Source organism: Ostrea edulis, chromosome 4, assembly GCF_947568905.1.
Source record: "Ostrea edulis chromosome 4, xbOstEdul1.1, whole genome shotgun sequence".
NCBI lineage: Eukaryota > Metazoa > Mollusca > Bivalvia > Ostreida > Ostreidae > Ostrea > Ostrea edulis.
This window is the reverse complement of record NC_079167.1, coordinates 78,384,945-78,397,816: the sequence shown is the minus strand read 5'-3', so window position 1 is coordinate 78,397,816 and position 12,872 is coordinate 78,384,945. Positions and strand designations below refer to the sequence as shown.

At 33.9% G+C, this 12,872-nt stretch overlaps 2 long non-coding RNA genes across 2 annotated transcripts; one reads left to right on the top strand and one right to left on the bottom strand.

The window, feature by feature from the left end:
- The first annotated feature begins 2,495 nt into the window (after positions 1 to 2,495).
- LOC125657363 (uncharacterized) lies at positions 2,496 to 4,215 on the top strand. The gene is made up of 2 exons (XR_007363289.2): positions 2,496 to 2,890; positions 3,608 to 4,215. It is a non-coding gene; the product is annotated as an uncharacterized LOC125657363 (long non-coding RNA).
- LOC130054349 (uncharacterized) lies at positions 3,571 to 6,630 on the bottom strand. Its single transcript, XR_008802645.1, has 2 exons — positions 6,260 to 6,630; positions 3,571 to 3,967 (listed from the first exon to the last, which is right to left on the bottom strand). It is a non-coding gene; the product is annotated as an uncharacterized LOC130054349 (long non-coding RNA).
- Positions 6,631 to 12,872: the final 6,242 nt, after the last annotated feature.

Below are 12,872 nucleotides of genomic sequence, written 5' to 3'. Positions count from 1 at the left end.
TGGACAGTGTTCGACTTTCTACTTACTATCAAGATTTGTGTCATCACATTACATGTTCAACCAAAATAAACCCAAACTTTTATGTGTTTGTACATATTAGTAACATCTCATGTTTTCAAAGTATACAAAATTACATGCATTTTGCCTTCTTTATGCTTATAGTAATCAGGGGCGGATCCAGGAAATACGGTTACGGGGGGCGCCACTTTAAGAGGCAGGGGTCTGGATTTTACATATTTTATAGGGCTTGAAATATGTCTCCTATTTAGTCATTTGTACTATTTTCTATCATTTTTTATAAGGTAAAATTAATAAAATGACGCAAATTGTAAGGGTTTTTGGAAAAAATAAGTTCTCCCAATAAAGTAATTCAAGAAATCAAAAGATTTTGTCATTTATTACTCCGGAAGTGGAAGAAATAATTGCTTCTTTGCTTCGTTTAATACATTTTTCTAAACAAGATACCACGATTTACCTTAATTTTGAAAATTTTACGGGGGACGCGCGCCGGCTGCCCCCCCCCCTTTAAATCCGCCACTGGTAATTAATTCTAATAGTTAGTTCGCCAAAATTTTGCGATAATTAACCACAATACAGACTTAAATCTAAGCCCCGATTTCAAAAAGTCTAGTTAATACGGAACTTTCGGGATATGCCGGAACGACCGATTATATCTGACGTTTATACACCACGGTCACGTGATAATAACCAATACGCAAGATCGTAAATACCGAGTTAGCGGAACTCTCTTGTAAAGAAGTCCGGAAAAGTGGGTCGATCTTGGGCATTTTCATGGCATCGGAAGACGATTTAACCTCCATGTGCTTAATTCCACAATTAAAAGCATTTTTAAATGAAAGGTGTGTAAAAATGTCTGGATACAGGAAAAATGGACTTCTGAATTTAGCTCGCGAAGCTAAATATTTTGACGCAAGCTTTTCTCAGCTTTGGGAATTTCCTGGCTGACAGCAGTGGGGAAAAATCCACCACATTTCCATTAAAATCTATCAGTTGTGGATATTTCTTCGTATTATGTTTCTTTCTTGAGTCATTACTACAGTCTGCTGCAATGCAATGATAGTACACCATTGTTAAAATCGGGTGAATCGATCACGACAAAAGTTGCAGAACGGTATTATTTACCAACATGCCCAAATTCTCGCACACTCTGGGTCTCGCGAGACTTTGAAAGGGGAAAGTAAAATTTAAAACCGAGACGGAAAAAGTAGTCGCGATCTTGCGTATTGTAGGGCAAAGTTGACATCGATACATATGTCGTTTCGCTAACAGACGGTCCGGTCCGTAATGAGCTATGTGCAGTCTCACGATGAAGATCCAAGTCATTATTGGTGCTTAGTACCTGGGTGTTTAGATGGAAGGGAAAAGGCGGATTTAGACGCGTACCATTGAATGCAAGGCGTGAAGTTTTACCGATATCCTAAAGATATTCCCTAGATTTATTTCCCGCGCTGACTCGCATAATTTAATCAATTGTATTTTCCTATCAAATGATTGTAGAGATTCCTTTCTTTCAAAGATAGCCTTTAGATGCAGGGAATTGATAGCAATTGAAATAGTTCATGTTTGTTTACTTATTTGTTATTGTAATCCGGAAGTGATATACCCTACAATTACGTTCAACGCGCGATAAAAGTCAGAGTGGATCCGTATTTCAAAAGTCCATTATAGTAGGTAATCACGTGGTACAGTGACGTCACATGTGCCCTTCGGATTGTATAAGTAGTGTGAGATATTATCAAAAACTCAGCTTTTAGGGGCCTAATCTATTCACCATGGGTAACATTTACATCGATGTTGACAAATTTTCCGAGTTTTATATGTTTTCGCCACCAGTGCATACATACCCAAATATAGCGAGGAAAGCGTGTATGAAATCGGCAATATTGCGAGTAAATAATGTTTATATGGGTCGCTGTTTACAAACTGTTTGATAATGTTAATATTCCTTTATACATCTGTAATTGACGCTGTTTTTCACCCCTAAAATAAACAGTGCAATTATTATTTATTTTTGGATTAGACAAATTATAATACGTTACATTGTTGACAACTACTACTAGTAGATGAACTACATCCTATGCCAAGCTACTATCACGGCCGAGTGCATTTCGGAAAGAGGGCAAAAGAAACAACATACACAAATCAGTAAAAGTAATCAAATTTGAAGTGGAAATTATATTATTTTATTTTGATAAAGCAATCTTATTATCATTGTTGAATTGTGATTTGCACGTCGTTAGGAAGTGGGGGCACGACGTTATACTCACGCACTTTTGAAAGATGTTACGAGTTCATTGAGGAAATAATTTCATAATTCAATTTAAAGTTAGGAAATACAATATTTTATTACTTATATAACTAAAAGTTCAATTATTTTGTATCTTTAAAATGTTTGTAAATCTACCATTTGGTAGAAATTGGAAGCACGTTATACCGGGTATGTTGTTACTGACAAAGTGAAGGTCAGTAGCCGTGTTTCGAGTTCCTCCGGAACACCCGGGATTTTTCGTATTTAGCCACGCCGGTCACGTGATATGAGCAAAATGTTCCACAGGGGTACTTCCGGTTAATTTTGTTTACACTGGTAACAAAATTGTTTTTGACAAAATATAGATTTTGCGGCACAAACTGTCGCAAATCAGATAAAGGATAGCAAGGGATATGTATTTACTTGGGAAGATGTCAAAGTTTACCTTTTCCCAAACCCGGAAAAAGCGTTCACGCAGAGGAAACGATGGCGTCATTTGTGTAGAAAACCACGAGCAGCCGAAACTGAGTGCGATTATTACATTCCGTGAAAGCTGAACCAACAAAGAAACATCATTGTTCTAGCCAGTTTGCTTATATTAACTTTTAGGAAAACCAAGAGGTTTGTACTGACTCTTAAAAATATAATATAGACTGTGCAAAATCTTGTCAATCTTAAGAATAGGTATACTTGTACCCTCATCCACATCTGAGCAGTGTATGTATTTTACAACGGTGTTCATGTGACATTAAATAGAGAATTTCAATTATGAACTTATGGTTCAGGGTCATAAACATTACGAAGCAATTTTACAAGGGAGTGAGGGGGGGGGGTATATATATATCTGCCAATTAAATAATATATGAGAACACCAGATAATATATCCCTACGGATCTATACTAGAATTTGCATGATCATTTATTCAAGCTCCATACCGATGGTTCATTCACTGAAAATTTTTGAATTATATCAAAGAACATTGATCTTTTCTCCAACTTTTAATACCAATCAAGCACAGGCAATATGCATCGCTTGGGGTCGAATTTACTATTAAAGAGTACTCTTTAATAGTAAATTCGAACACAAGTGATGCATATTGCCTGTGCAATCAAGGTACTTTGCATGTATATCAGAAATGTACATTTCCACTCAAACCACTTGTATACAAGAATGGAACCAGCTGAACATGAGCCAGGTTATATATTATATATTTGCTCTCCTACCCCTTTGATTCAGTACTGTGTAAGGAAATATACTATTGAGTATATATATTTTTTAAAAAGAATAACAAAGAACAACAATTTTCATTCATATTTTATTCAACATATATATACACAGGTTGATAACAATGGCTGATCTGCATATAATGACTGCTAGTTATTGGCTGGTATGCAGTGAAAGGGAGCTAAAAAGGAGTAAAAAGTTCATATCAGCCAGGTGAGAATTAATTTCTTCTTTTTTGTGTGTTATACATATGTAATTCTTTTCTTTTGCTGCTTCAAATCTTGTGTATTTGAAAATTTTCAGTCTAATATTTTGGCAATGTTATAGGTAGTGTGGCTTAAATAAACCAGTGTTAAGGAATATCCAGTAATGGCATGACATCATGAGAGTTTGGCATACCGACATTCAGATGATTAATGATGAAACTGAAGACCTCAAGTGAAAGGCATGGAAAATGATCCTGTTCCCATATACCTGAAAAAGAGGAGGGATGCCACAATATTGATAAAAGACTTTTGTCAATTTGAGAAGCAAAGATGTAAAAAAAAAAAAAAAAAAAAAAAAAATGCTGAAATTATAATTCATGTATTTGTTAAAAATACTGTTCACTGTACATACATGTATATTTTTTTAACTTATTTGGAAATACATGAAGTAATTCATATTAAAACTGTGAATGTATGAGTTTTCATGATTTTTATCAATAAAGCTTACCATATTTATTGTACATATATCTGATTTCCCCATTACATTGTAGTCATATGAGAGCTTGCTTGCATTCAGAGATCTGACATCATGTATAAAGCCGAGTTAAACAACTTCAAAATCTACCCAACATGTTTTAAATGAACACAAAAGATTCTTCCTAATTTCTTCTTTTTTTTTCCAATTTTGTTCATAAATTTATATTTAAGTCAATTCACCTTTTTCAAACTTTTGATGCATATGATGGATTTCCTCTGTATTGCTATATCTATCAGGCCCAGCACAATCTCTATATTTAGCTATATAGTTTTATAAAGCTATTTCAAACAGCTTCATTAAGCTAGTTTCGATTAAATTTCTTAAGTGCAATGACACATAACAATATACATGTACTTTGAACTAACCAAAACACTATTCTAGATATAGATCATATGTCATTTTAAGAATTTTCATGAAAAGAGAATTTCTTTTGTATTGATAACTGTCCACTACCTTGTGTGTGTCGAAGCTTTGATAAGTATATGATGACATTACAATGTGGAATCTGTAACAACTTAATAATCCTAAACATTTGACAATTTTGAACCAAAATTCTTCCTAAGGTACATTTTGTTTACAGTGTGTTGTTTCAAGTACAAGGATGAAATATTTTCACTTAGAAATTCAATTTTTATGCTTTAAAAATATATTTGATAGAAGATTTGAAATAGTTATATCAAGCAATTTCAATTAGCTTTAAAAAGCTATATAGCTTGATTAGCATATTTATATTGCTAATTATACTAGAGATTGTGCTGGACCAGTCTATGAGCACATAATTGAAATTATGTTGCTGAAAGGAATAATATTACCTTAATCATGATCAGATATATATTTTGTTCAGTGATATAAATATGAGCAGTAATCACATATACTTACTGGATTGTGAAAAGTCAATAAAATGACTACAACAATAAATAGTCATGCTAAAAATTCTTCCAATTACATGAGTATATCATTAGAAGTCAAACTCCAAAGACTTAATTTGTAACACAAGTATTAGTTGATAAATAATTATTTTCAAATTAGACAGCATATTGACTATACCCAAGTAGATAATTTTATCCTCACTCACATATGGATATACCACTGCACTCAGAAACTCAGTCTAATTCAATCTAAACTAGCTTTAAATAATAAAGCCATTTCAAATACCTATAATATTATAGCTAATCTATTACTTTTCACTGTGTATTGTCATTATCTATATTTTATATCAATAATTATCAGGTCCAGTCCAAAGACTATTTCTACCTATGTAGCTACTTATAGCTACCTAGGTATTTAAACCTACTCCAGGTAGCTATTTTTACCTACATTTTCCTTTACTTGCATTTCGTGGCCAAACGCAGGAACGGCGCAACATGGTGTGTACCAAATTTCTTGATTCACTGATACTGACAATGAATACCACAAAAATATTGGACAAAAAATGATTACTTTCAAATTTGCATCAATAACTGCACCCACTTCCATTCTCTAGGAACTTAGGATCAAAGATACATGATAAGAAGTCTAGAATGTTTTACAAATCTATATCAATTTTACAGTTAACATTCATGCACTCTTACATTGAAAGTTTTTGAGTCGATTTTTCATGCAATTTCCTCTACAGTTTCCACCCTCGTAAAGTATTTAAATTTACACTCCGAATTTTGTCATGCACATGCACAACATGATACATAAAACGACTGACCTGTTTAAAAGATGTGCCTTAATTATTATTTATTTATATCTTTAAAAACATGTAAAAGTAGCTACTTTAAGTAGCTTTAAATACCTAGGTAGCTATTAATAGCTACGTAGGTAGAAATAGTCTTTGGAATGGACCTGGTTATATATGTTACATGTTTATGCCCATTTTGGCCCTGATTTGGTAACGTAAATTCTATTTAACATAGGCCCTAGAGGCTAGACTGTACTGGACCTAATGCCTGCTTTATGAAGCAGTGCACATTGTGTTTTGTTTAATCATATATATATATATATATATATATAATGTCGTCATAATTTTCATTTGACCTGTTTGACAGGTTTCAGTGAGTCTAATACGTTCTTTTCCTTTACCCCTCCGGTTACTAGACAGCTGGGCCTTGTGCGAGTTACACGACATCGTCTTCTTCTGTTCTTGACGAAGTCTTTCGTTGTATTTCGTAGATCAATAGTAGCTTATCAAACGCTCATAAACAAATATGTACCGCATACACCCCAAACTATTAAATGTGTATTTCAATTTCATGATGATCGACAAAATTAAGCCTAGGCCTAATACACGAAGTGTCGACTGTTGGTAAACAAAGGTAAACAACGATAAACCGGAAGTAACCCTGTGGAACATTTTTGACGCGGCGTGACTAAACACAGAATAAACACTGTGTTCCGGAGTAACTCGAAACACGGCTGTTGATCCGAGTGTGTATTGAATTTCAAGACCAGAACAGAATTATGTAGTGCTAATAAGCTTCGATTTATCCATTTTTCGCAGTTTATCAAGGTCTCTGTCCAAGCGGCTTTTGAAAAGGTGTGTTTTTAAAGGTAAAATTCTTGCTCCAACAAAAAATTATCCACATCTGTTTTCTAGTACCATCCTTCGAAAAATTGAAAAATACTCAGTCTAAATCCTGACAACTAATACACCCGAGAACGGCACAAAACATCTTAATGCAATGTTATTTACAAGCCGTCAGTGTGATAATTGTTTTTTTTTTTTTTTTTTTTTTTTGTCAATTAAATCTAATCTGTTTATGAAATGGCTAATAGATGTTTTTAAACCCGAGGGCGCATATGACGTCACACATAATGGCGCGTAAAATATCGAAAGTAAATATACATATCGCAAGATTTCAATTTCATCGCTTTCAAACTCGAAAACTACGCAAAATATTTCATTTAAAACACATTTAGAGTAGTTTTAGGCATGAGAAGAATTAAGTTTGCTGAAAAAATGAAAAAGTTTAGAAACATGCGTTGTGTCCTTTAATATTATTATTATTACAGAAACTCGTAACGTAAAACTCTATAATCACGAAAAAAAATAATAACGTTGAAAATATAAGACGAATATGGTATTTCAGGGGCAGATCCAGGAATTTTTTTTATTTTAAAAAGAGGAGGGAGGTGGTGGCTCTACCATTAACTTTGGTTTTCAAAGGGGGAGTTCCACCCTCAAAATGCGTTATTTTTATCTTTTTTAAACAAATTTTCTTACGAAAGGAGGGATCAGGGGGTCAGACCCCCCCCCCTGGATCTGTCACTGTATTTAAAAATCTATTGACGTGTCAGATCGTTGGTCTCAAAACGGGGGTGTTCATCGTTAAATGAGATGCATATAAGTAATAATTATTGATCTTCATAAAATGATAAATATGGGTCTAGGCAAATCTATTAAAGTATAACTAACACTGAACACAGGTCTACAAACTAAGGGTCTATAATGTTGACTCGTTCTGGGCTCTTCGTTCTGGAAAATTTCATAAGGCTGATTCAAGACTAAAATCACGGATTGAAGAAACGAACAAGCATTTTTATCTAGTCAACAATCATCAAATCAAATGTTATCTATAAGATCAGAATCAAGCATCGATAAACAACAGATTTAATCCATATCGTATTACCTTAAGTTGTCATTTTAAAAAAATAGAAAACTGGCTTAGATCCACCAAAGCGTGTCCCGCCACTAATTCTAACAAAAGTAGGATTTTATTTAATTTTACGAGATTTACTAATCATGCAAGATTCTAATATAGGTTATGGACTTACCTCACGTATGGAACAATATTAAGGTGCAAACAGTAACTCTAGAGGAAATATTTCAGAGTTTATTGGCACAGATTATTAATTTATATACATATATATATAAAGCACTAAATAATCACAACTAGGTACTGAAAATTTTCACCCCAGCCCAGGGTCGAACCAGCGACCTACCTTCCTTTTTGGGAAGTCGTTGTGGCCGAGTGGACTTACGCACTGGTTTGACAGTCTTGCTAGGCGGTGGGTGCCGTAGGTCGCTGGTTCGACCTCGAGCTGGGGTGAAAATTTTCAGTACCTAGTTGTGATTATTTAGTGCTTTATATATTAATTAATTAATTATCACATGTATCGTTTAGATCCTAGGGGTAAACGTTAGGTTGGGTGTTATAATTGTTTGTTTGTGCTTTATATATATATATATATATATATATATATATATATATCGAAGAGAACGCACTTCTCTTCAACTTACACAACTGTTTGATATCTTTAACTGATAATTCCAGCCACGAGACAAAGAGGACGTGCTGCTGGTTTCTCGCTGTATGTGTCAAACACAACGATAAAGGAGGATGGGTATCTGTGTTACAAAAATGGACAGGAGTTACCGACCTTGGATTTCAGTACAACTTGCGTCAAACACGGACGTTACGTTATATTCTACAATGAAAGACTTGACGGAACAACTTATCCTACCGGATATCAAACAGCCGCAGTTCACACTGAATTGTGTGAAGTAACCGTAACAGGTAAATGTAACATTGTGTTATCATACCAAAAAAATACGTTTGATGCAGTATGATAAATAAGGTGCTATATTTTCTTGATATTATATGTATAGGTTGTGAAGAATCCGATGTGTTTGGATATAACTGTGATGTACCCTGCCCAAACAACTGTCAGGAATCGAGATGTGACATTGTCAACGGAACGTGTTTGGTGGGATGTACTGCAGGATGGGTGGGACACTTTTGTAACAAATGTAAGATTACGTATGTTATATCATGCAAATATAATTGATACTTTAATGTATATACATTTAATATAAAATGAGATATGACAAGTGTAAGATGTAACAAATGTAAGAGTGCGGTGAAAGCCTTATTCCTATATGACTGACATTCTAATGCAAACGAGTTTAATTGAAAATCGGACATAAAACCGAAAAACTTATGAACAGAATGATTTTTTTCCGTAGCATGCCCAGCTGGATATTACGGTCTACAGTGTAATTCTACGTGTATTGGACACTGCAGAGACAACCTGTCCTGTAATCACACCACTGGTCGATGTGACTATGGCTGTGGTAATGGATGGACAGGAATACATTGTAACACAGGTAATTCACTTGTCGTCATCTTAAAGTGTAAAGTATCCACGTTTACTACTAACCGTTGTGAAATATTAGGTGGTTAAATATCAATACATTTTAAATTTGATGAATACCACAAAAAAGTATCAAAGGGTATGAAACTGAAAATAATAAATTTTTCGATGTAATCATCTTTTACCAGAGTGTCCTGCAGAATCATACGGCCCTGATTGTATGTATAACTGTAGTGGGCAGTGTCAAAGTTACCTCCCCTGTAACAGGACAACAGGAATATGTGACGATGGCTGTAATCCAGGATATACCGGAGAACTCTGTGACAAAAGTGAGATGTTGCATATGTAGTTTGATGTTTCAGATACGTTATCGATTGTATTACAGAAGTATTTCTTGTTTCTAAGTTGATGAAGTAAGCTCTAAATAATATTGCGCATTCAAGTTTGTATTTTGATATTTTATTTTGTTATCAACCTAAATATTTTCCCATTTAAAACTTATACGATTTAAAACCAACATTTTAACTGTTAAACCAACTCTTATATTTATTAGATGAAACACAGAGCAGAAATACGAAAAATGTAATTATTGATTATTAATTAGGACATTGGATGTGTTTTCTTTTAAACTACAAATGTAATAGATATGTTGATAAATGTACGCAATCATACTGTCTTGTTTGAAGTCAACAATCCATGCACGTGCATCTGGTAAAAATGAAGGTGTATAACAAAACAGGTATAGACTGTGTCCTCAGACAACAGCTTTGTTGTTTAACTCTCGAACGGATCTGTGGCCGTCAGTTTAGGGCTTCAGGCAACAGATCCGTTATCTGGTCAATTAAACAGCAGTTGTCACCGGACCCAGTCAATAATTGTCAATAACTACAAAAGGGATCAATATGCAACTTTCAAGGATGATAGTATAGCGTTTGTAGATGTGCAGAACGATAGTTATTTTGTCTGCACGTGCAGAATCATACTCGAGTACGCTTGTATGCACGTGCATTACTTTTTTTCGTTGCTTGGTACTGAAATGACCATATTAAACACACTACGTCTAATTAAAAGCTAAAATAAAATGATTTTTTGCTATAGGTTTACAATGACATCACTTTTTTGATTGGGGGAGGTTTGGGGAACATATGTAACGGTCCCCGTTACAATTAGAACTAGTTTCATATTGTTTTACGTTCCATTCGAGAATTTTTCACTCGTATAGAGACGTCAGCATTGCCGGTGAATGGCTGCAAATTATAGGTCTATGCTAAAGAGTTGATGTACGATAGCCGGTTAGGCTCAATTTCAAAAAGTGAAAAAAATCTAAATCGTTTCAACGAGTTAGTATCTCGTTATAACGAGTTAATGATCTCGTTATAACAAGTTACTTATCTCATTATAACGAGTTAATTATCTTGTTATAAGGAGTTAATTATATCGTTATAAGGAGTTAGTATCTCGTTATAATGAATTGATTGTTTCGCTATATAGTAAGTTATTATATCGATATAACGAGTTAGTTATCGCGTTGTAACAAATTCATTATCTCGAATAAAACGAGTTGGTATCTTGTTATAACGAGTTAGTATCTCTTTATAACGAGTTAGTTATCTTGTCATAATGAATAAGCTATTTCGTTATAACGAGAATGCTAAATTGTCAAAATGATAAATCTTACAGAAGCGTAGTAGGACCTTCTCTTATTCCCGAAATATAAGATTATTCTTAAAACAAGTCGTAGCAATGATACAATTGCATGTACTTAAAATAGATTGTGTTTGTTTGTACAAATACTTATCTTGTAAAATAAATCATCAAAGTATATATCAATTTGCAAATGTTTATAAGTTTATATATATTTCCCCAGTAATACCGGGCCCCAGGGGGCAGGATTTTAACAAACTTGAATCTCCACCATCTTGGACGCTGTTTTGTAAATTTCAATTTTTCTGGCCCGTTGTTTCTTGAGAAGATTTTGACCAAATATCGAGTTAGCTAAAAAAAAAAAAATTGCCAAACCATTGTGGTATATCAAAACGATAAAATCTAAATTTCTTCTTGATAATGGAAAATTGGTATTTTTGTTGATAGAAGAAAATATATCGTCATTTATTCAATTGTTCGGAACTAAATATAAAGATTTTTCTTGTCATCTTAACAACGAATAAAATTGTTACGTAATACATGTAGTCATCATAAAATAATCGTGATCAATTCAGAGATTCTATTAACTTTAATTTTGCGGTTATTAATTAATTATAATCATTTTGGAAAGAACAGGACCTGAAGATTTCCATAGATACTAACTCGTTATAAAACGAAATAATTAACTCGTCATAACAAGATAATTAACTCGTTATAGCGAAATAAAGTATTATTTTTATTATTATATTATTATACTAGCTCGTTATTTAAGGAATGACTTTAATTCTGGGGCATATTATACGAGTATAATCTGGTTTGGTTCAGTTTACGCTTTATAATCCAGGATTAAAGTCATTCCTGATAATTTAATGCAAAAGACAAAGGTACTAACCTTCGATGATCAAAATGTATATTATAAATCGGTAAAATACAAGTCAAATGAGCCGGTCAATAATTCACCTAGCAACTAGTTCTATGGAGCGTAAAAATTGTCATGACAAAAATATGTGTAAGCTATCCATGCAGTGCGTAGTTCACTGCCCTTTGGAGATCGACTTTGAAGTCGCTCATCTCGGACAGATTGAAAAAATACGGGAAATTGCAATGTTTAAGCCTACCCAAAGTAAGTCCAGATTAGAATAGGTCCTCAGTACCCCCAGCTTGTCGTAAGAGGCGACTAAATGGTGCGATCCTTCAGATTAGACTGCAAAAGCAGAGGCCTGTGTCACAGCAGGTGTGGCACGATAAAGATCCCTCCCTGCTCAATGGTCGTAAGCGCTGAGCATAGGCCTAAATTTTGCAGCCCTTCATCGGCAATGGTAACGTCTCCATGCAAATGAAAAAGTTTTGAGTGGGACATTAAACAATATACAATCAATCATCGGAAAATGTAGGTGTATTGTTGAATCCGATACTTCATTTCATGTCTACAAGAACAAGTATACACGTTAAAAGTAACTATTATTCCATAGGAAAGATTCAGATACCACGGAATGACCCTGCTGATCTTGGTCTTTCATCTTAAGCTTGACTTTATAGGTCAATGACAAAGCCTGTAGCAAGTTAAATTTTGTGCATCTTTATGGTTCTTTCAAAAAATATCGAAACTATCATGCAAATTCAGATACCTTTTTTCCTTTTTTCTATCGATTTGCAATATAACTTTTAAAACAATCCGCGTTTTACAAGCGTTGTCTTTTGTTGTACCAAGACATATTTTGCATACTATTCAAGTGTTTAATTTCTTCTTCTTCAAAAATTGAGAAAATAAACAACATTTAATACTTCTACACAACATTTTAGCTCACCTGAGCTGAAAGTTCAAGTGAGCTTTTTTGATCGCCTGTAGTGCGTCGTTTTTACGTTTTCCACTTCGTCTCCAGAACCACTGGACCAATTTCAACCAACATTG